Consider the following 25000-nt stretch of genomic DNA (forward strand, 5'->3'; position numbering starts at 1 on the left):
CTAACCCATGCTGTACGTCCTGGGAGGTTTTGATGTGGCCAGTGTAGAGGTAGATTACGCTGTATAGAACGCTGTGCTGTACCTGTCCTGGGATGTGTTTTGATGGGGACAGTGTAGAGGGAGCTTTACTCTGTATCTAACCCCGTGCTGTACCTGTCCTGGGAGTGTTTGATGGGCACAGTGTAGGGAGCTTTATCTGTATCTAACCCCGTGCTGTACCTGTCCTGGGAGTGTTTGATGGGGGACAGTGTAGAGGGAGCATTAACTCTGTATCTAACCCCGTGCTGTACCTGTCCTGGGAGTGTTTGATGGGGACAGTGTAGAGGGAGATACTCTGTATCTATACCCGTGCTGTACCTGTCCTGGAAGTGTTTGATGGGGACAGTGTAGAGGGAGCATTACTCCTGTATCATAACCCGTGCTGTACCTGTTCTGGGAGTGTTGATGGGGACAGTGTAGAGGGAGCTTTACATCTGTATCTAACCCGTGCTGTACATGTCCTGGAGTGTTTGATGGGGACAGTGTAGAGGGAAATTACTCTGTATCTACCCCCGTGCTGTACCTGTCCTGGGAGTGTTGATGGGGGACAGTGTAGAGGGAACTTTACTCTGTAATCTAACCCCGTGCTGTACCTGTCCTGGGAGTGTTTGATGGGACAGTGTGAGGGAGCTTTACTCTGTATCTAACCCGTGCTGTATCTGTCCTGGGAGGTGTTTGATTGGGACAGTGTAGAGCGAGCTTTACTCTGTATCTAACCCGTGCTAGCACCTGTCCTGGGATGTTTGATGGGGACAGTGTAGAGGGACATTTACTCTGTATCCACCCCGTGCAGTACCTGTCCTGGGAGTGTTTGATGGGGACAGGGTAGAGGAGCTTTACTCTTTATCTAACCCCGTGCTGTACCTGTCTGGAAGTGTTGATGGGGACAGTTGTAGAGGAGCTTTAATCTGTACTAACCCTGTGCTGTACTGTCCTGGGAGTGTTTGATGGGGACAGTGAAGAGTGAGCTTTACTCTGTATCTAACCCCCGTTCTGTACTCTGTCCTGGGAGTGTTTGATGGGGACAGTGTATAGACGGATCTTTACTCTGTATCTAACCGACAGTGCTGTGACCTGCCCTGGAAGTGTTTGATGGGGACAGTGCTAGAGGGAGCTTACTACTGTAACTAACCCCGTGCTGTACAGGTCCTGGGAGTGTTTGATGGGGACAGTGCAGCGGGAGCTTTCCTCTGTATCTAACCCGTGCTGTACCTGTCCTGGGAGTGTTTGATGGGACAGTGAAGAGGAGCTTTACTCTGTATCTAACTCCGGGCCTTTGTACCTGTTTCCTAAGAGTGTTTGAATGGGGACAGTGTAGATGGGAGATATACTCTGTATGTAACCCCCGTGCTGTACCTGTCCTGGGCGTGCTTTTGATGGGGACAGTGTAGAGGGAGATTTACTCTGTAATCTAACCCCGTGTGTATCTGTCTGGGAGTGTATGATTGGGACAGTGTAGAGAGAGATCTACTCTGTATCTAACCCCGTGCAGTACCTGGTCTGGAGTGTTTCATGGGGACAGTGTAGAGGGAGCTTTACTCTGTATCTAACCCGTGCTGTACCTGTCCTGGGAGTGTTTGATGTGACAGTGTAGAGGGAGCGTTACTCTGTATCTAACCCCGTGCTGTACCTGTCCTGAGAGTGTTTGATGGGACATTGTAGAGGGAACTTTACTCAGTATCTAACCCCAGTGCTGTACCTGTCCTGGAGTGTTTGATGGGGACAGTGTAGGGGAGCTTTACTCTGTATCTAACCCGTGCTGTACCTGTCCTGGGAGTGTTTGATGGGGACAGTTTAGAGGAGAATTTACTCTGTATCTAACCTCGTGCTGTACCTGTCCTGGGAGTGTTTGATGGGGACCAGTGTAGAGGGAGCATTACTCTGTATCTAATCCCGTGCTGTACCTGTCCTGGGAGTGTTTGATGGGGACAGTGTAGAGGGAGCTTTACTCTGTATCTTACCCCGTGCTGTACCTGTCCTGGGAGTGATTGATGGGGACAGTGTAGACCGGGCTTTACTCTGTATCTAACCCCGTGCTGTACCTGTCCTGGGAGTGTTTGATGGGGACAGTGTAGAGGGAGCTTTACTCTGTATCTAACCCCGTGCTGTACCTGTCCTGGGAGTGTTTGATGGGGACAGTGTAGAGTGAGCTTTACTCTGTATCTAACCCCGTGCTGTACCTGTCCTGGGAGTGCTTTGATGGGGACAGTGTAGAGGGAACTTTACTCTGTATCTAACCCACGTGCTGTACCTGTCCAGGGAGTGTTTGATGGGGGACAGTGTAGAGGGAGCATTACTCTGTATCTAACCCGTGCTGTACCTGTCCTGGGAGTGTTTGATGGGGACAGTGTAGAGGGAGCTTTACTCTGAATCTAACCCCGTGCTGTACCTGTCCTGGGAGTGTTTGATGGGGACAGTGTAGAGGGAGCTCTACTCTGTATCTAACCCCGTGCTGTACCTGTCCTGGGAGTGTTTGATGGGGACAGTGTTGAGAGTGAGCTTACTCTGTATCAAACCCCCGTGCTGTACCCTGTCCTGGGAGTGTTTGATGGGGGACAGTGTAGAAGGAACTTTACTCTGTAAATAACCCCATGCTGTATCTATTCTGGGAGTGTTGAATGGGGACAGGTGTTAGAGGGAAGATTTACGCTATATCTAACACCGTGCTGTATCTTTCCTGGGAGTGTTTGATGGGGACAGTGTTAGAGGGAGATTTACTCTGTATCTAAACCCGTGCTGTACCTTTCTGGGAGTGTTTGATGGGGAGAGTGTAGAGGGACATTTACTCAGTATCTAACCCCGTGCTGTACCTGCCATGGAAGTGTTTGATGGGGACAGTGTAGAAGGAGCTTTACTCTGAATCTAACCCCGTGCTGTACCTGTCCTGGAGTGTTTGATGGGGACAGTGTAGAGGAAGCTTTACTCTGTATCTAACCCCGTGCTGTACCTGTACTGGGAGCACTTGAAGGGGGACAGCATGTAAGAGGAGCTTTTACTCTCTCTAACCCAGTGCTGTACCTGACCCTGGAAGTGTCTGATGGGGACAGTGTAGATGGGGCTCTTTACTCTGTATCTAACCCCGTGCTGTACCTGTCCTGGGAGTGTTGATGGGACAGTTAGAGGGAGCTTTACTCTGTATCTAACCCACGTGCTGTACCTGTCCTGGTGACAGTGTTTGATGGGACAGTGTTGAGGAGACTTACTCTGTATCTAACCCGTGCTAGTACCTGTCCTTGAGTGTTTGATGGGGACAGTGTAGAGGAGCTTTACTCTGTATCTAACCCCGTGCTGTACTTATCCTGGAAGTGTTTGATTGGGACTATGTGAGAGAGAGCCATTACTCTGTATCTAACCGCCGTGCCTGTCCCTGTCCTGGGAGTGTTTTAATGGGGACAGTGAGAGGGATCTTACTCTGATCTAACCCCGTGCTTTACCTGTCCCTGGAGTGTTTTGATGGGGACAGTGTAGAGGGAGCTTTACTCTGTTTCTAACCACGTGCTGTTCCTGTCCTGGGAGTGTTTGATGGGGACAGTGTAGAGGGAGATTTAATCTTCATCTTCCCCGTGCTGTACCTGCCCTGGAATTGTTTGATGGGGACAGTGTAGAGGAGCTTTTCTCTGTATCTAACACCGTGCTGTACCTGTCCGGGAGTGTTTCATGGGGACATTTTAGTGGGAAATTAATTCTGTATCTATCCCCGTGCTGTACCAGTCCTGGGAGTGTTTGATGGGGACAGTGTAGAGGGAGCTTTACGCTGTATCTAACCCCGTGATGTACCTGTCCTGGGAGTGTTTGTTGGGGACAGTGTAGAGGGATCTTTACTCTGTATCTAACCCCGTGCTGTACCTGTCCTTGGAGTGTTTGATGGTGATAGTGTAGAGGGACCTTTACTTTGTATCTTACCCCGTGCTGTCCCTGTCCTGGGGGTGTTTGATGGGGACAGTGTAGAGGGAGATTTACTCTGTATCTAACCCCGTGCTGTACCTGTCCTGGGAGTGTTTGATGGGGACAGTGTAGAGGGAGCTTTACTCTGTATCTAACCCCATGATGTACCTGTCCTGGGAGTGTTTGATGGGGACAGTGTAGAGGGAGATTTAGTCTGTATCTAAACCCGCGCTGTACCTGTCCTGGGAGTGTTTGATGGCGACATTGTAGAGGTAGCTTAACTCTGCATCTAACCCCGTCCTGTACCTGTCTTGGGGGTGTTTGATGGAGACAGTGCAGAGCGAGCTTTACTCTATATATAACCCCGTGCTGTTCCTTTCCTGGAAGTGTTGGATTGGGATAGTGTAGAGGGAGCTTTACTCTGTTTCTAACCACGTGCTGTACCTGTCCAGGGAGTGGCTGATGGGGACAGCTTAGAGGTAGATTTACTCTGTATCTAACCCCGTGCTGTACCTGTCCTGGGAGTGTTTGATGTGCACAGTGTAGAGGGATCTTTACTCTGTATCTTACCCCGTGCTGTACCTGTCATGGGAGTGTTTGATGGGGACAGTGTAGAGGGTGCTTTACCCTATATCTAACCCCGTGCTGTACCTGTCCTGGGACTGTTTGATGGGGACAGTGTAGAGAGAGATCTACTCTGTATCTAACCCCGTGCTGTACCTGTACTGGGAGCGTTTGAAGGGGACAGTGTAGAGGGAGCTTTACTCTGTATCTAACCCCGTGCTGTACCTGTCCTGGAAGTGTTTGATGGGGACAGTGTAGAGGGATCTTTACTCTGTATCTAACCCCGTGCTGTACCTGTCCTGGGAGTGTTTGATGGGGACAGTGTAGAGGGAGCTTTACTCTGTATCTAACCCCGTGCTGTACCTGTCCTGGGAGTGTTTGATGGGGACAGTGTAGAGGGATCTTTACTCTGTATCTAACCCCGTGCTGTACCTGTCCTGGGAGTGTTTGATGGGGACAGTGTAGAGGGAGCTTTTCTCTGTATCTAACCCCGTGCTGTACCTTTCCTGGAAGTGTTGGATTGGGATAGTGTAGAGAGAGCTTTACTCTGTATCTTACCGCGTGCTGTACCTGTCCTGGGAGTGTTTGATGGGGACAGTGTAGAGGGTTCTTTACTCTGTATCTAACCACGTGCTGTACCTGTCCTGGGAGTGTTTGATGGGGACAGTGAAGAGGGAGATTTGCTCTGTATCTAACCCCGTGCTGTACCTGTCCTCGGAGTGTTTGATGGGGACAGTGTAGAGGGAGCTTAACTCTGTATCTAACCCCGTGCTGTACCTGCCCTGGGAGTGTTTGATGGGGACAGTGTAGAGGGAGCTTTACTCTGTATCTAACCCCGTGCTGTACCTGTCCTGGGAGTGTTGGATTGGGATAGTGTTGAGGAGCTTTACTCTGTATCTAACCCCGTGCTGTACCTGTCCTGGGAGTGTTTGATGGGGACAGTGTAGAGGAGCTTTCTCTGTATCTAACCCCGTGCTGTACCTGTCCTGGGAGTGTTTGATGGGGACAGTGTAGAGGGAGATTTACTCTGTATCTAACCCCGTGCTGTACCTGTCCTGGGAGTGTTTGATGGGGACAGTGTAGAGGGAGCTTTACTCTGTATCTAACCCCGTGCTGTACCTGTGCTGGGAATGTTTGATGGGGACAGTGTAGAGGGAGAATTAGTCTGTATCTAAACCCGTGCAGTACCTGTCCTGGGAGTGTTTGATGGGGACAGTGAAGTGGGAGATTTGCTCTGTATCTAACCCCGTGCTGTACCTGTCCTGGGAGTGTTTGATGGGGACAGTGTAGAGGGAGCTTAACTCTGTATCTAACCCTGTGCTGTCCTTGTCCTGGGAGTGTTTCATGGGGACATTTTAGTGGGAATTTAATTCTGTATCTAACCCCGTGCTGTACCTGTCCTGGGAGTGTTTGATGGGGACAGTGTAGAGGGAGCTTAACTCTGTATCTAACCCCGTGCTGTACCTGTCCTGGGAGTGTTTGATGGGGACAGTGTAGATGGCGCTTGTCTCTGTATCTAACCCCGTGCTGTACCTGTCCTGGGAGTGTTTGATGGGGACAGTGTAGAGGGAGCTTAACTCTCTATCTAACCCCGTCCTGTACCGGTCCTGGGATTGTTTGATGGAGACATTGTGGAGCGAGCTTTACTCTATATCTAACCCCGTGGTACACCTGTCCTGGGATTGTTTGATGGGGATAGTGTAGAGGGAGCTTTACTTTGTATCTAACGCCGTGCTGTACCTGTCCTGGGAGTGTTTGATGGGGACAGTGTAGAGGGAGCTTTACTCTGTATCTAACCCCGTGCTGTAACTCTCCTGGGAGTGTTTGATGGGGACATTTTAGTGGGAAATTAATTCTGTATCTAACCCCGTGCTGTACCTGTCCTGGGAGTGTTTGATGGGGACAGTGTAGAGGGAGCATTACTCTGTATCTAACCCCGTGCTGTACCTGTCCTGGGAGTGTTTGATGGGGACAGTGTAGAGGGAGATTTACTCTGTATCTAACCCCGTGCTGTACCTGTCCCTGGAGTGTTTGATGGGGACAGTGTAGAGGGAGCTTTACTCTGTATCTAACCCCGTGCTGTACCTGTCCTGGGACTGTTTGATAGGACAGTGTAGAGGGCGCTTTACTCTGTATCTAACGCCCTGATGTACCTGTCCTGGGAGTGTTTGATGGGGACAGTGTAGAAGGAGCTTTACCCTGTATCTAACCCCGTGCTGTCCCTGTCCTGGGAGTGTTTGATGGAGACAGTGTAGAGCGAGCTTTACTCTATATCTAATCCCGTGCTACACCTGTCCTGGGATTGTTTGATGGGGACAGTTTAGAGGTAGATTTAGTCTGTATCTAACCCCGTGCTGTAGCTGTCCTGGGAGTGTTTGATGGGGACAGTGTAGAGGGTGCTTTACTCAGTATCTAACCACGTGCTGTACCTGTCCTGGGAATGTTTGATGGGGACAGTGTAGAGGGATCTTAACTCTGTATCTAACCCCGTCCTGTACCTGTCCTGGGAGTGTTTGATGGAGACAGTGTAGAGCGAGCTTTACTCTATATCTAATCCCGTGCTACACCTGTCCTGGGATTGTTTGATGGGGACAGTTTAGAGGTAGATTTACTCTGTATCTAACCCCGTGCTTTACCTATCCTGGAAGTGTTTGATGGGGACAGTGTAGAGGGAGCTTTTCTCTGTATCTAACCCCGTGCTGTACCTTTCCTGGGAGTGTTTCATGGGGACATTTTAGTGGGAATTTAATTCTGTATCTAACCCCGTGCTGTACCATTCCTGGGAGTGTTTGATGGGGACAGTGTAGAGGAAGCTTTACACTGTATCTAACCCCGTCCTGTACCGGTCCTGGGATTGTTTGATGGAGACATTGTGGAGCGAGCTTTACTCTGTATCTAACCCCGTGCTGTACCTCTGCAGGGAGCGTTTGAAGGGGACAGCGTAGATGGAGTTTTACTCTGTATCTTACGGCGTGCTTTACCTTTTCTGAAAGTGTTTGATGGGGACAGTGTAGAGGGAGCTTTACTCTGTATCTAACCCCGTGCTGTACCTGTCCTGGGAGTGTTTGATGGGCACAGTGAAGAGGGAGCTTTACTCTGTATCTAACCCTGTGCTGTACCTGTCCTGGGAGTGTTTGATGGGGACAGTGTAGAGGCAGCTTTACTCTGTATCTAACCCCGTGCTGTACCTGTCCTGGGAGTGTTTGATGGGGACAGTGTAGAGGGAGATTTACTCTGTATCTAACCCCAAGCTGTACCTGTCCTGGGAGTGTTAGATGGGGACAGTGTAGTTGGTGATTTAATCTGTATGTAACCGCATGCTGTACCTGTCCTGGGAGTGTTTGATGGGGACAGTGTAGAGGGAGCTTTCCTCTTTATCTAACCCCGTGCTGTACCTGCCCTGGGAGTGTTTGATGGGGACATGTAGAGGGAGCTTTTCTTTGTATCGAACCACGTGGTGTACCTGACCTGGGAGTGTTTCATGGGGACAGTTTAGTGTGAAATTAACTCTGTATCTAACCCCGTGCTGTACCTGTCCTGGGACTGTTTGATGGGGACAGTGTAGAGGGAGATTTACTCTGCATATAACCCCGTGCTACATCTGTCCTGGGATTGTTTGATGGGGACAGTATAGACGGAGCTTTACTCTATATCCAACACGGTGCTGTACCTTTGCTGGAAGTGTTGGATTGGGATAGTGTAGAGGGAGCTTTACTCTGTTTCTAACCACGTGCTGTTCCTGTCCTGGGAGTGTTTGATGGGGACAGTGTAGAGGGAGATTTAATCTTCATCTAACCCCGTGCTGTACCTGCCCTGGGAATTGTTTGATGGGGACAGTGTAGAGGAGCATTTCTCTGTATCTAACACCGTGTTGTACCTGTCCGGGAGTGTTTCATGGGGACATTTTAGTGGGAAATTAATTCTGTATCTATCCCCGTGCTGTACCAGTCCTGGGAGTGTTTGTTGGGGACAGTGTAGAGGGCGCTTTACTCTGTATCTAACCCCGTGCTGTACCTGTCCTTGGAGTGTTTGATGGTGACAGTGTAGAGGGACCTTTACTTTGTATCTTACCCGTGCTCTCCCTGTCCTGGAGTGTTTGATGGGGATAGTGTAGAGGGAGCTTTTCTATGTATCTAACCCCGTGCTGTACCTGTCCTGGGAGTGTTTGATGGTGACTGTGTAGAGGGAGCTTTACTCTGTATCTAACCCCGTGCTGTACCTCTGCAGGGAGTGTTTGAAGGGGACAGCGTAGATGGAGTTTTACTCTGTATCTTACGCCGTGCTTTACCTTTTCTGAAAGTGTTTGATGGGGACAGTGTAGAGGGAGCTTTACTCTGTATCTAACCCCGTGCTGCACCTCTCCTGGGAGTGTTTGATGGGGACAGTGTAGAGGGAGCTTTACTCTGTATCTAACCCCGTGCTGTACCTGTCCTGGGAGTGTTTGATGGGGACAGTGTAGAGGGAGATTTACTCTGTATCTAACCCCGTTGTGTATCTGTCCTGGGAGTGTTTGATTGGGACAGTGTAGAGAGAGCATTATTCTGTATCTAACCCCGTGCAGTACCTGTCCTGGGAGTGCTTGATGGGGACAGTGTAGAGGGAAATTTACTCTGTATCTAACCCCGTGCTGTACCTTCCCGGGAGTGTTTGATGGGGACAGTGTAGAGAGAGATTTACTCTGTATGTAACCCCGTGCTGTACCTGTCCTGGAAGTGTTTGATGGGGACAGTGTAGAGGGAGCTTTACTCTGTATCTAACCCCGTGTTCTACCTGTCCTGGGACTGTTTGATCGGGACAGTGTAGAGAGCGATTTAATGTGTATCTAATCCCGTTGTGTACCTGTCCTGGGAGTGTTTGATGGGGACAGTGTAGAGGGAGCTTTACTCTGTCTCTAACCCCGTGCTGTACCTGTCCTGGGAGTGTTTGATGGGCACAGTGTCGTGCGAGCTTTATTCTGTATCTAACCCCTTGCTGGACCTCTCCTGGTCGTGTTTGATGGGGACAGTGTAGAGGGAGCTTTACTCTTTGTCTAACCCCATGCTGCACCTGTCCTGGGACTGTTTGATGGGACAGTGTAGAGGGAGCTACACTCTTTATCTAACCCCGTGCTGTACCTGCCTGGAGAGTGTTTGATGGGGACAGTGTAGAGGGAGCATTACTCTGTATCTAATCCCGTGCTGTACCTGTCCTGGGATTGTTTGATGGGGACAGTGTAGAGGGAGCTAAACTCTTTATCTAACCCCGTGCTGTACCTGCCCTGGAAGTGTTTGATGGGGACAGTGTAGAGGGAGCATTACTCTGTATCTAACCCCGTGCTGTACCTTTCCTGGGAGTGTTTGATGGGGACAGTGTAGTCCGGGCTTTACTCTGTATCTAACCCCGTGCTGTTCCTGTCCTGTGAGTGTTTCATGGGGACAGTTTAGTGGGAAATTAACTCAATATCTAACTCCGTGCTTTACCTGTCCTGGGAGTGATTGATGGGGACAGTGTAGAGGGAGCTTTACTCTGTATCTAACCCCGTGCTGTACCTGTCCTGGGACTGTTTGATGGGGACAGTGTAGAGGGAGATTTACTCTGTATCTAACCCCGTGCTGTACCTGTCCTGGGAGTGTTTGATGGGGACAGTGTAGAGGGAAATTTACTCTTTATCTAAACCCATGCTGTAACTATCCTGGGAGTGTTTTATGGGGACAGTCTAGCTGGAGCTTTACTCTGTATCTAACCCCCTGCTGTACCTGTCCTGGGAGTGTTTGATGGGCACAGTGTAGAGGGAGCTTAACTCTGTATCTAACCCCGTGCTGTACCTGTCCTGGGAGTGTTTGATGCGGACAGTGTAGAGAGACATTTACTCTGTATCTAACCCCATGCTGTACCTGTCCTGGGAGTGTTTGATGGGGACAGTGTAGAGGGAGCTTTACTCTGTATCTAAGCCCGTGTTGTACCTGTCCTGGGAGTGTTTGACGGGGACAGTGTAGAGTGAGCTTTTCTCTGTATCTAACCCCGTGCTGTACCTGTCCTGGGAGTGTTTGATGGGCACAGTGTAGAGTGAGCTTTACTCTTCATCTAACCCCGTGCTGTACCTGTCCTGGGAGTGTTTGATGGGGACAGTGTAGAGGGAGCTTTACTCTGTATCTAACCCCGTGCTGTACCTGTCCTGGGAGTGTTTGATGGGGACAGTGTAGAGGGAGGTTTACTCTGTATCTTACCCCGTGCTGTACCTGTCCTGGAAGTGTTTGATGGGGACAGTGTAGAGTTAGCTTTACCCTGTACCTAACCCCGTGCTCTACCTGTCCTGGGAGTGTTTGATGGGGACAGTGTAGAGGGAGCTTTACTCTGTATCTAACTCCGTGCTGTACCAGTCCTGGGAGTGTTTGATGGGGACAGTGTAGAGGGAGATTTACTCTGTATCTAACCCCGTGCTGTACCTGTCCTGGGAGTGTGTGATGGGGACAGTGTAGAGGGAGGTTTACTCTGTATCTTACCCCGTGCTGTACCTGTCCTGGAAGTGTTTGATGGGGACAGTGTAGAGTTAGCTTTACCCTGTACCTAACCCCGTGCTCTACCTGTCCTGGGAGTGTTTGATGGGGACAGTGTAGAGGGAGCTTTACTCTGTATCTAACTCCGTGCTGTACCAGTCCTGGGAGTGTTTGATGGGGACAGTGTAGAGGGAGATTTACTCTGTATCTAACCCCGTGCTGTACCTGTCCTGGGAGTGTTTGATGGGGACAGTGTAGAGGGAGCTTTACTCTTTATCTTACCCCGTGCTGTACCGTCCTGGGACTGTTTGATGGTGACAGTGTAGAGGGAGATTTACTCTGTATCTAACCCCGTGCTGTACCTGTCCTGGGAGTGTTTGATGGGGACAGTGTAGAGCGAGATTTACTCTGTGTCTAACCCCGTGCTGTACCTGTCCTGGGAGTGTTTGATGGGGACAGTGTAGAGGGAAATTTACACTTTATCTACCCCCGTTCTGTACCTGCCCTGTAAGTGTTTGATGGGGACAGTGCAGAGGGAGCTTTTCTCGGTATCTAACCACGTGCTCTACCTGTCCTGGGAGACTTTCATGGGGACAGTAGAGTTGGAACTTAACTCTGTATCTAACCCCGTGCTGTACCTGTCCAGGGAGTGTTTGATGGGGACAGTGTAGAGGGACCTTTACTCTGTATCTAACCCCGTGCTGTACTTGTCCTGGGACTGTTTGATGGGGAAAGTGTAGAGGGAGCTTTACTCTGTATCTACCCCGTGCTGTACCTGTGCTGGGAGTGTTTGAATGGTCAGTGTAGAGGTAGCTTTACTCTGCATCTTTCCCCGTGATGTATCTCTCCTGGGAGTGTTTGATGGGGACAGTGTTGAGGGAGATTTACTCTGTATCTAACCCCGTGCTGTACCTGTCCTGGGAGTGTTTGATGGGGACAGTGTAGAGGGAAATTTACTCTGTATCTAAACCCATGCTGTAACTATCCTGGGAGTGTTTTATGGGGACAGTCTAGCTGGAGCTTTACTCTGTATCTAACCCCCTGCTGTACCTGTACTGGGAGTGTTTGATGGGGACAGTGTAGAGGGAGCTTTACTCTGTATCTAACCCCGTGCTGTACCTGTCCTGGGAGTGTTTGATGGGCACAGTGTAGAGGGAGCTTAACTCTGTATCTAACCCCGTGCTGTACCTGTCCTGGGAGTGTTTGATGCGGACAGTGTAGAGAGACATTTACTCTGTATCTAACCCCGTTGTGTACCTGTCCTAGGAGTGTTTGATGGGTACAGTGTAGAGGGAGCATTACTGTTGAGCTAACCCTGTGCTGTACCTCTCCTGGTCGTGTTTGATGGGGACAGTGTAGAGTGAGCTTTACTCTTTATCTAACCCCGTGCTGCACGGGTCCTGGGACTGTTTGATGGGGACAGTGTAGCGGGAGCTTTTCTCTGTATCTAACCCCGTGCTGTACCTGTCCTGGGAGTGTTTCATGGGGACAGTTTAGTGAGAAATTAACTCAATATCTAACTTCGTGCTGTACCTGTGCTGGGAGTGTTTGATGGGGACAGCGTAGAGGGAGCTTTACTCTGTATCTAACCCCGTGCTGTACCTGTCCTGGGAGTGTTTGATGGGGACAGTGTAGAGGGAGCATTACTCTGTATCTAACCCGTGCTGTACCTGTCCTGGGAGTGTTTGATGGGGACAGTGTAGAGGGAGCTTTACTCTGTATCTAACCCCGTGCTGTACCTGTCCTGGGAGTGATTGATGGGGACAGTGTAGACGGGAGCTTTACTCTGTATCTAACCCCGTGCTGTACCTGTCCTGGGAGTGATTGATGGGACAGTGTAGACGGAGCTTTACTCTGTATCTAACCCCGTGCTGTACCTGTCCTGGAAGTGTTTGATGGGGACAGTGTAGAGGTAGCTTTACTCTGTATCTAACCCCGTGCTGTACCTGTCCCTGGAAGTGTTTGATGGGGACAGTGTAGAGGGAGCTACACTCTGTATCTAACCCCGTGCTGTACCTGTCCCTGGAGTGTTTGATGGGGACAGTGTAGAGGGAGCATTACTCTGTATCTAACCCCGTGCTGTACCTGTCCTGGGAGTGTTTGATGGGGACAGTGGAGAGGGAAATTTACACTTTATCTACCCCCCGTTCTGTACCTGCCCTGTAAGTGTTTGATGCGGACAGTGCAGAGGGAGCTTTTCTCGGTATCTAACCACGTGCTCTACCTGTCCTGGGAGACTTTCATGGGGACAGTAGAGTTGGAACTTAACTCTGTATCTAACCCCGTGCTGTACCTGTCCAGGGAGTGTTTGATGGGGACAGTGTAGAGGGAGCTTTACTCTGTATCTAACCCCGTGCTGTCCCTGTCCTGGGAGTGTTTGATGGGGACAGTGTAGAGGGAGATTTACTCTGTATCTAACCCCGTGCTGTACCTGTCCTGGGAGTGTTTGATGGGGACAGTGTAGAGGGAAATTTACTCTGTATCTAAACCCATGCTGTAACTATCCTGGGATTGTTTTATGGGGACAGTCTAGCTGGAGCTTTACTCTGTATCTAACCCCCTGCTGTACCTGTACTGGGAGTGTTTGATGGGGACAGTGTAGAGGGAGCTTTACTCTGTATCTAACCCCGTGCTGTACCTGTCCTGGGAGTGTTTGATGGGGACAGTGTAGAGGGAGCTTAACTCTGTATCTAACCCCGTGCTGTACCTGTCCTGGGAGTGTTTGATGCGGACAGTGTAGAGAGACATTTACTCTGTATCTAACCCCGTTGTGTACCTGTCCTAGGAGTGTTTGATACGGACAGTGTAGAGGGAGCTTTGCTCTGTATCTAAGCCCGTGCTGTACCTCTCCTGGTCGTGTTTGATGGGGACAGTGTAGAGTGAGCTTTACTCTTTATCTAACCCCGTGCTGCATGGGTCCTGGGACTGTTTGACGGGGACAGTGTAGAGGGAGCTTTTCTCTGTATCTAACCCCGTGCTGTACCTGTCCTGGGAGTGTTTCATGGGGACAGTTTAGTGAGAAATTAAGTCAATATCTAACTCTGTGCTGTACCTGTCCTGGGAGTGTTTGATGGGGACAGTGTAAAAGGAGCTTTACTCTGTATCTAACCCCGTGCTGTACCTGTCCTGGGAGTGTTTGATGGGGACAGTGTAGAGGGAGATTTACTCTGTATCTAACCCCGTGCTGTACCTGTCCTGGGAGTGTTTGATGGGGACAGTGTAGAGGGAGATTTACTCTGTATCTAACCCCGTGCTGTACCTGTCCTGGGAGTGTTTGATGGGGACAGTGTAGAGGGAGCATTACTCTGTATCTAATCCCGTGCTGTACCTGTCCTGGGAGTGTTTGATGGGGACAGTGTAGAGGGAGCTTTACTCTGTATCTAACCCCGTGCTGTACCTGTCCTGGGAGTGTTTGATGGGTCAGTGTAGAGGGAGGTTTACTCTGTATCTTACCCCGTGCTGTACCTGTCCTGGAAGTGTTTGATGGGGACAGTGTAGAGTTAGCTTTACCCTGTACCTAACCCCGTGCTCTACCTGTCCTGGGAGTGTTTGATGGGGACAGCGTAGAGGGAGCTTTACTCTGTATCTAACTCCGTGCTGTACCAGTCCTGGGAGTGTTTGATGGGGACAGTGTAGAGGGAGATTTACTCTGTATCTAACCCCGTGCTGTACCTGTCCTGGGAGTGTTTGATGGGGACAGTGGAGAGGGAAATTTACACTTTATCTACCCCCGTTCTGTACCTGCCCTGTAAGTGTTTGATGGGGACAGTGTAGAGGGAGCTTTACTCTGTATCTACCCCGTGCTGTACCTGTGCTGGGAGTGTTTGAATGGTCAGTGTAGAGGTAGCTTTACTCTGCATCTTTCCCCGTGATGTATCTCTCCTGGGAGTGTTTGATGGGGACAGTGTTGAGGGAGATTTACTCTGTATCTAACCCCGTGCTGTACCTGTCCTGGGAGTGTTTGATGGGGACAGTGTAGAGGGAAATTTACTCTGTATCTAAACCCATGCTGTAACTATCCTGGGATTGTTTTATGGGGACAGTCTAGCTGGAGCTTTACTCTGTATCTAACCCCCTGCTGTACCTGCCCTGGGAGTGTTTGAAGGGGACAGTGTAGAGGGAGCTTTACTCTGTATCTAACCCTGTGCTGTAACTGTCCTGGGAGTGTTTGATGGGGACAGTGTAGAGGGAGCTTTACTCTGTATCTAACCCCGTGCTGTACCTGTCCTGGGAGTGTTTGATGGGCACAGTGTAGAGGGAGCTTAACTCTGTATCTAACCCCGTGCTGTACCTGTCCTGGGAGTGTTTGATGGGTACAGTGTAGAGGGAGCATTACTGTTGAGCTAACCCCGTGCTGTACCTGTCCTGGGAGTGTTTGATGGGGACAGTGTAGAGGGAGATTTACTCTGTATCTAACCCTGTGCTGTACCTCTCCTGGTCGTGTTTGATGGGGACAGTGTAGAGTGAGCTTTACTCTTTATCTAACCCCGTGCTGCACGGGTCCTGGGACTGTTTGATGGGGACAGTGTAGAGGGAGCTTTTCTCTGTATCTAACCCCGTGCTGTACCTGTGCTGGGAGTGTTTGATGGGGACAGTGTAGAGGGAGCTTTACTCTGTATCTAACCCCGTGCTGTACCTGTGCTGGGAGTGTTTGATGGCGACATTGTAGAGGAGCTTAACTCTGCATCGAACCCCGTCCTGTACCTGTCCTGGGGGTGTTTGATGGAGACAGTGTAGAGCGAGCTTTGCTCTATATCCAACCCCGTGCTGTACCTTTCCTGGAAGTGTTGGATTGGGATAGTGTAGAGGGAGCTTTACTCTGTTTCTAACCACGTGCTGTTCCTGTCCTGGGAGTGTTTGATGGGGACAGTGTAGAGGGAGATTTAATCTTCATCTAACCCCGTGCTGTACCTGCCCTGGAATTGTTTGATGGGGACAGTGTAGAGGAGCTTTTCTCTGTATCTAACACCGTGCTGTACCTGTCCGGGAGTGTTTCATGGGGACATTTTAGTGGGAAATTAATTCTGTATCTATCCCCGTGCTGTACCAGTCCTGGGAGTGTTTGATGGGGACAGTGTAGAGGGAGCTTTACTCTGTATCTAATCCCGTGCTGTACCTGTCCTGGGAGTGTTTGATGGGGACAGTGTAGAGGGAGCTTTACTCTGTATCTACCCCGTGCCTTACCTGTGCTGGGAGTGTTTGATGGGTCAGTGTAGAGGGAGGTTTACTCTGTATCTTACCCCGTGATGTACCTGACCTGGGAGATTTTGATGGGGCACAGTGTCGTGGGACCTTTGCTCTGTATCTAACCCCGTGCTGTACCTGTCCTGGGAGTGTTTGATGGGGACAGTGTAGACCGGGCTTTACTCTGTATCTAACCACGTGCTGTACCTGTCCTGGGAGTGTTTGATGGGGACAGTGTAGAGGGAGCTTTACTCTGTATCTAACCCCGTGCTGTACCTGTCCTGGGAGTGTTTGATGGGGACAGTGTAGAGGGAGATTTAATCTTCATCTAACCCCGTGCTGTACCTGTCCTGGAGTGTTTGTTGGGGGCAGTGTAGAGGAGCTTTTCTCTGTATCTAACACCGTGCTGTACCTGTCCTGGTGTGTTTAATGGGGACATTTTAGTGGGAAATTAATTCTGTATCTATCCCCGTGCTGTACCAGTCCTGGGAGTGTTTGATGGGGACAGTGTAGAGGGAGCTTTACTCTGTATCTAACCACGTGCTGTACCTGTCCTGGGAGTGTTTGATGGGGACAGTGTAGAGGGAGCTTTACTCTGTATCTAACCACGTGCTGTACCTGTCCTGGGAGTGTTTGTTGGCGACAGTGTAGAGGGAGATTTACTCTGTATCTAACCCCGTGCTGTACCTGTCCTGGGAGTGTTTGATGGGGACAGTGTAGAGGGAGCTTTACTCTGTATCTAACCCCGTGCTGTACCTGTGCTGGGAGTGTTTGATGGGGACCGTGTAGAGGGAGATTTAGTCTGTATCTAACCCCGTGCTGTACCTGTCTTGGGAGTGTTTGATGGGGACAGTGTAGAGGAGCTTAACTCTGCATCGAACCCCGTCCTGTACCTGTCCTGGGGGTGTTTGATGGAGACAGTGTAGAGCGAGCTTTGCTCTATATCCAACCCCGTGCTGTACCTTTCCTGGAAGTGTTGGATTGGGATAGTGTAGAGGGAGCTTTACTCTGTTTCTAACCACGTGCTGTTCCTGTCCTGGGAGTGTTTGATGGGGACAGTGTAGAGGGAGATTTAATCTTCATCTAACCCCGTGCTGTACCTGCCCTGGAATTGTTTGATGGGGACAGTGTAGAGGAGCTTTTCTCTGTATCTAACACCGTGCTGTACCTGTCCGGGAGTGTTTCATGGGGACATTTTAGTGGGAAATTAATTCTGTATCTATCCCCGTGCTGTACCAGTCCTGGGAGTGTTTGATGGGGACAGTGTAGAGGGAGCTTTACGCTGTATCTAACCCCGTGATGTACCTGTCCTGGGAGTGTTTGTTGGGGACAGTGTAGAGGGCGCTTTACTCTGTATCTAACCCCGTGCTGTACCTGTCCTTGGAGTGTTTGATGGTGATAGTGTAGAGGGACCTTTACTTTGTATCTTACCCCGTGCTGTCCCTGTCCTGGGGGTGTTTGATGGGGACAGTGTAGAGGGAGATTTACTCTGTATCTAACCCCGTGCTGTACCTGTCCTGGGAGTGTTTGATGGGGACAGTGTAGAGGGAGCTTTACTCTGTATCTAACCCCATGATGTACCTGTCCTGGGAGTGTTTGATGGGGACAGTGTAGAGGGAGATTTAGTCTGTATCTAAACCCGCGCTGTACCTGTCCTGGGAGTGTTTGATGGCGACATTGTAGAGGGAGCTTAACTCTGCATCTAACCCCGTCCTGTACCTGTCTTGGGGGTGTTTGATGGAGACAGTGCAGAGCGAGCTTTACTCTATATATAACCCCGTGCTGTTCCTTTCCTGGAAGTGTTGGATTGGGATAGTGTAGAGGGAGCTTTACTCTGTTTCTAACCACGTGCTGTACCTGTCCAGGGAGTGGCTGATGGGGACAGCTTAGAGGTAGATTTACTCTGTATCTAACCCCGTGCTGTACCTGTCCTGGGAGTGTTTGATGTGCACAGTGTAGAGGGATCTTTACTCTGTATCTTACCCCGTGCTGTACCTGTCATGGGAGTGTTTGATGGGGACAGTGTAGAGGGTGCTTTACCCTATATCTAACCCCGTGCTGTACCTGTCCTGGGACTGTTTGATGGGGACAGTGTAGAGAGAGATCTACTCTGTATCTAACCCCGTGCTGTACCTGTACTGGGAGCGTTTGAAGGGGACAGTGTAGAGGGAGCTTTACTCTGTATCTAACCCCGTGCTGTACCTGTCCAGGAAGTGTTTGATGGGGACAGTGTAGAGGGAGCTTTACTCTGTATCTAACCCCGTGCTGTACCTGTCCTGGGAGTGTTTGATGGGGACAGTGTAGAGGGATCTTTACTCTGTATCTAACCCCGTGCTGTACCTGTCCTGGGAGTGTTTGATGGGGACAGTGTAGAGGGAGCTTTTCTCTGTATCTAACCCCGTGCTGTACCTTTCCTGGAAGTGTTGGATTGGGATAGTGTAGAGAGAGCTTTACTCTGTATCTTACCGCGTGCTGTACCTGTCCTGGGAGTGTTTGATGGGGACAGTGTAGAGGGTTCTTTACTCTGTATCTAACCACGTGCTGTACCTGTCCTGGGAGTGTTTGATGGGGACAGTGAAGAGGGAGATTTGCTCTGTATCTAACCCCGTGCTGTACCTGTCCTCGGAGTGTTTGATGGGGACAGTGTAGAGGGAGCTTAACTCTGTATCTAACCCCGTGCTGTACCTGCCCTGGGAGTGTTTGATGGGGACAGTGTAGAGGGAGCTTTACTCTGTATCTAACCCCGTGCTGTACCTGTCCTGGGAGTGTTGGATTGGGATAGTGTTGAGGGAGCTTTACTCTGTATCTAACCCCGTGCTGTACCTGTCCTGGGAGTGTTTGATGGGGACAGTGTAGAGGAGCTTTTCTCTGTATCTAACCCCGTGCTGTACCTGTCCTGGGAGTGTTTGATGGGGACAGTGTAGAGGGAGATTTACTCTGTATCTAACCCCGTGCTGTACCTGCCCTGGAAGTGTTTGATGGGGACAGTGTAGAGGGAGTTTTTCTCTGATTCTAACCCCGTGCTGTACCTGTCCTGGGAGTGTGTGATGGGAACAGTGTAGAGGGCGCTTTACTCTGTATCTAACGCCCTGATGTACCTGTCCTGGGAGTGTTTGATGGGGACAGTGTAGAAGGAGCTTTACCCTGTATCTAACCCCGTGCTGTCCCTGTCCTGGGAGTGTTTGATGGAGACAGTGTAGAGCGAGCTTTACTCTATATCTAATCCCGTGCTACACCTGTCCTGGGATTGTTTGATGGGGACAGTTTAGAGGTAGATTTAGTCTGTATCTAACCCCGTGCTGTAGCTGTCCTGGGAGTGTTTGATGGGGACAGTGTAGAGGGTGCTTTACTCAGTATCTAACCACGTGCTGTACCTGTCCTGGGAATGTTTGATGGGGACAGTGTAGAGGGATCTTAACTCTGTATCTAACCCCGTCCTGTACCTGTCCTGGGAGTGTTTGATGGAGACAGTGTAGAGCGAGCTTTACTCTATATCTAATCCCGTGCTACACCTGTCCTGGGATTGTTTGATGGGGACAGTTTAGAGGTAGATTTACTCTGTATCTAACCCCGCGCTTTACCTATCCTGGAAGTGTTTGATGGGGACAGTGTAGAGGGAGCTTTTCTCTGTATCTAACCCCGTGCTGTACCTTTCCTGGGAGTGTTTCATGGGGACATTTTAGTGTGAAATTAACTTCTGTATCTAACCCCGTGCTGTACCATTCCTGGGACGTGTTTGATGGGGACAGTGTAGAGGGAGCTTTACTCTGCATCTAACCCCGTGCTGTACCTGTCCTGGGATTGTTTGATGGGGACAGTGTAGAGGGAGCTTTACTCTGTATCTTACCCCGTGCTGTCCCTGTCCTAGGAGTGTTTGATGGGGACGGTGTAGACGGAGCTTTACTCTGTATCTTACCGCGTGCTGTACCTGTCCTGGAGTGTTTTATGGGGACAGTGTAGAGGGAGCTTTACTCTGTATCTAACCCCGTGCTTTACCTGTCCTGGGAGTGTTTGATGGGGACAGTGAAGAGGGAGAATTAGTCTGTATCTAACCCTGTGCAGTACCTGTCCTGGGAGAGTTTGATGGGGACAGTGTAGATGGCGCTTAACTCTGTATCTAACCCCGTCCTGTACCGGTCCTGGGATTGTTTGATGGAGACATTGTTGAGCGAGCTTTTCTCTGTATCTAACCCCGTGCTGTACCTCTCCTGGAAGTGTTGGATTGGGATAGTGTAGAGGGAACTTTACTCTGTATCTAACCATGTGCTGTACCTGTCCTGGGAGTGTTTGATGGGGATAGTGTAGAGGGAGCTTTTCTATGTATCTAACCCCGTGCTGTACCTGTCCTGGGAGTGTTTGATGGGGACAGTGTAGAGGGAGATTTACTCTGTATCTAACCCCGTGCTGTACCTGTCCTGGGAGTGTTTGATGGGGACAGTGTAGAGGGAGCTTTTCTCTGTATCTAATCCCGTGCTGTACCTGTCCTGGGAGTGTTTGATGGTGACTGTGTAGAGGGAGCTTTACTCTGTATCTAACCCCGTGCTGTACCTGTCCTGGGAGTGTTTGATGGGGACAGTGTAGAGGAAGCTTTACTCTGTATCTAACCCCGTGCTGTACCTCTGCAGGGAGCGTTTGAAGGGGACAGCGTAGATGGAGTTTTACTTTGTATCTTACCCCGTGCTGTCCCTGTCCTAGGAGTGTTTGATGGGGACGGTGTTGAGGGAGCTTTACTCTGTATCTAACCCCGTGCTGTACCTGTCCTGGGAGTGTTTTATTGGGACAGTGTAGAGGGAGCTTTGCTCTGTATCTAACCCCGTGCTTTACCTGTCCTGGGAGTGTTTGATGGGGACAGTGTAGAGGGAGAATTAGTCTGTATCTAAACCCGTGCAGTACCTGTCCTGGGAGAGTTTGATGGGGACAGTGTAGATGGCGCTTAACTCTGTATCTAACCCCGTCCTGTACCGGTCCTGGGATTGTTTGATGGAGACATTGTTGAGCGAGCTTTTCTCTGTATCTAACCCCGTGCTGTACCTCTCCTGGAAGTGTTGGATTGGGATAGTGTAGAGGGAACTTTACTCTGTATCTAACCACGTGCTGTACCTGTCCTGGGAGTGTTTGATGGGGATAGTGTAGAGGGAGCTTTTCTATGTATCTAACCCCGTGCTGTACCTGTCCTGGGAGTGTTTGATGGTGACTGTGTAGAGGGAGCTTTACTCTGTATCTAACCCCGTGCTGTACCTCTGCAGGGAGTGTTTGAAGGGGACAGCGTAGATGGAGTTTTACTCTGTATCTTACGCCGTGCTTTACCTTTTCTGAAAGTGTTTGATGGGGACAGTGTAGAGGGAGCTTTACTCTGTATCTAACCCCGTGCTGTACCTCTGCAGGGAGTGTTTGAAGGGGACAGCGTAGATGGAGTTTTACTCTGTATCTTACGCCGTGCTTTACCTTTTCTGAAAGTGTTTGATGGGGACAGTGTAGAGGGAGCTTTACTCTGTATCTAACCCCGTGCTGTACCTGTCCTGGGAGTGTTTGATGGGGACAGTGTAGAGGGAGCTTTACTCTGTATCTAACCCCGTGCTGTCCCTGTCCTGGGAGTGTTTGATGGGGACAGTGTAGAGGGAGCTTTACTCTGTATCTAACCCCGTGCTGTACCTGTCCTGGGAGTGTTTGATGGGGACAGTGTAGAGGGAGCTTTACTCTGTATCTAACCCCGTGCTGTACCTGTCCTGGGAGTGTTTGATGGGCACAGTGTAGAGGGATCTTTACTCTGTATCTAACCCCGTGCTGTACCTGTCCTGGGAGTGTTTGATGGGGACAGTGTAGAGGGAGCTTTACTCTGTATCTAACCCCGTGCTGTACCTGTCCTGGGAGTTTTTGATGGAGACAGTGTAGAGCGAGCTTTACTCTGTATCTAATCCCGTGCTACACCTGTCCTGGGATTGTTTGATGGGGACAGTTTAGAGGTAGATTTACTCTGTATCAAACCCCGTGCTTTACCTGTCCTGGAAGTGTTTGATGGGGACAGTGTAGAGGGAGCTTTAATCTATATCTAACCCCGTGCTGTACCCGTCCTGGGAGTGTTTGATGGGGACTTTGTAGTAGGAGCTTTACTCTGTATCTAAGCCCGTGCTACACCTGTACTGGGAGCGTTTGAAGGGTACAGCGTAGATGGAGATTTACTCTGTATGTAACTATCTGCTTTACCTGTCCAGGAAGTGTTTGATGGGGACAGTGAAGAGGGAGCATTACTCTGTATCTAACCCCGTGCTGTACCTGCCCTGGGAGTGTTTGATGGGGACAGTGTAGAGGGTGCTTTACTCGATATATAACCCCGTGCTGTACCTGTCCTGGGAGTGTTTGATGGGGACAGTGTAGAGGGAGCATTACTCTGTATCTAACCCCATGCTGTACCTGTCCTGGGAGTGTTTGATGGGGACAGTGTAGAGGGAGCTTTACTCTGTATCTAACCCCGTGCTGTACCTGTCCAGGGAGTGTTTGATGGGGACAGTGTAGAGGGAGCTTTACTCTGTATCTAACCCCGTGCTGTACCTGTCCTGGGAGAGTTTGTTGGGGACAGTGTAGAGGGAGTATTACTCTGTATCTAACCCCGTGCTGCACCTATCCTGGGAGTGTTTGATGGGGACAGTGTAGAGGGAGATTTACTCTGTATCTAACCCCGTGCTGTACCTGTCCTGGGAGTGTTTGATGGGGACAGTGTAGAGGGAACTTTACTCTGTTTCTAGCCCCGTGCTGTACCTGTCCTGGGAGTGTTTGATGGGGACAGTGTAGAGGGAGATTTACTCTGTATCTAACCCCGTGCTGTACCTGTCCTGGGAGTGTTTGATGGAGACAGTGTAGAAGGAGATTTACTCTGTATCTAACCCCGTGCTGTACCTGTCCTCAGAGTGTTTGATGGGGTCAGTGTAGAGGGAGCTTTACTTTGTATCTAACCCTGTGCTGTACCTGTCCTGGGAGTGTTTGATGGGGACAGTGTAGAGGGAGCTTTTCTCTGTATCTAACCCCGTGCTGTACCTGTCCAGGGAGTGTTTGATGGGGACAGTGTAGAGGGAGATTTACTCTGTATCTAACCCCGTGCTGTACCTGTCCAGGGAGTGTTTGATGGGGACAGTTTAGAGGTAGATTTACTCTGTATCTAACCCCGTGCTGTACCTGTCCTGGGAGTGTTAGATGGGGACAGTGTAGTTGGTGATTTAATCTGTATGTAACCGCATGCTGTACCTGTCCTGGCAGTGTTTGATGGGGACAGTGTAGAGGGAGCTTTAATCTGTATCTAACCCGGTGCTGTACCTGTCCTGGGAGTGTTTGATGTGGACAGTGTAGAGGGTTCTTTACTCTGTATCTAACCCCGTGCTGTACCTGTCCTGGGAGTGTTTGATGGGGACAGTGTAGAGGGAGATTTACTCTGTATCTTACTCCGTGCTGTACCTTTCCTGGGATGTTTGATGGGGACAGTGTAGAGGGAGATTTACTCTGTATCTAACCCCGTGCTGTACCTGTCTTGGGAGTGTTTGATGGGGACGGTGTAGAGGGTTCTTTACTCTGTATCTAACCCCGTGCTGTACCTGTCCTGGGAGTGTTTGATGGGGACAGTGTAGAAGGAGCTTTACTCTGTAACTAATCCCGTGCTGTACCTGTCCTGAAAGTGTTTGATGGGGATAGTGTAGAGGGAGCTTTACTCTGTATCTATTCCCGTGCTGTACCTCTACTGGGAGCGTTTGAAGGGGACAGCGAAGATGGAGTTTTACTCTGTATCTTGCCCCGTGCTTTACCTGTCCTGGGAGTGTTTGATGGGTATAGTATAGAGGGAGCATTACTCTGTATCTAACCCGTGCTGTACCTGTCCTGGGAGTGTTTGATGGGGACAGTGTAGAGGGAGATTTACTCTGTTTCGAACCCCGTGCTGTACCTGTCCTGGGAGACTTTGATGGGGACAGTTTAGAGGGAGATTTCCTCTGTACTTAACCCCGTGCTGTACCTGTCCTGGGAGTGTTAGATGGGGACAGTGTAGAAGGAGCTTTACTGTGTATCTAACCCCGTGCTGTACCTGTCTTGGGAGCGTTTGATGGGGACAGCGTAGAGGGAGATTTACTCTGTATCTAACCCCGTGCTGTACCTGTCTTGGGAGCGTTTGATGGGGACAGCGTAGAGGGAGATTTACTCTGTATCTAACCCCGTGCTGTACCTGTCCTGGGAGTGTTTGATGGGGACAGTGTAGAGGGAACTTTACTCTGTTTCTAGCCCCGTGCTGTACCTGTCCTGGGAGTGTTTGATGGAGACAGTGTGGAAGGAGCTTTACTCAGTATCTAACACCGTGCTGTACCTGTACTGGGAGCGTTTGATGGGGACAGCGTAGTGGGAGATTTACTCTGTATCTAACCCCGTGCTGTACCTTTCCTGGAAGTGTTTGATGGGGACGGTGTAGAGGGAGCTTTACTCTGTATCTAACCCCGTGCTGTACCTGTCCTGGTAGTGTTTGATGGGGACAGTGTAGAGGGAGATTTACTCTGTATCTAACCCCGTGCTGTACCTGTCCTGTGAATGTTTGATGGGGACAGTGTAGTTGGTGATTTACTCTGTATCTAACCGCATGCTGTACCTGTCCTGGGAGTGTTTGATGGGGACAGTGTAGAGGGAGTTTTACTCTGTATCTAACCCCGTGCTGTACCTGTCCTGGGAGTGTTTGATGGGGACAGTGTAGAGGGAGCTTTACTCTGTATCTAACCCCGTGCTGTACCTGTGCTGGGAGTGTTTGATGGGGACAGTGTAGATGGAGATTTACTCTGTATCTAACCCCGGGCTGTACCTGTCCTGGGAATGTTTGATGGAAACAG

At 50.1% G+C, this 25000-nt stretch overlaps 1 protein-coding gene across 6 annotated transcripts in view; it reads left to right on the plus strand.

Annotated features, from left to right (window-relative positions):
• Positions 1-25000, plus strand: part of pear1 (platelet endothelial aggregation receptor 1) — a 190533-nt gene that overhangs the window by 123926 nt on the left and 41607 nt on the right. The gene's annotated exons all lie outside the window — the stretch shown is intronic.

The sequence above is a fragment of the Carcharodon carcharias genome, assembly GCF_017639515.1.
Source record: "Carcharodon carcharias isolate sCarCar2 chromosome 36 unlocalized genomic scaffold, sCarCar2.pri SUPER_36_unloc_2, whole genome shotgun sequence".
Classification (NCBI taxonomy): Eukaryota; Metazoa; Chordata; class Chondrichthyes; order Lamniformes; family Lamnidae; genus Carcharodon; species Carcharodon carcharias.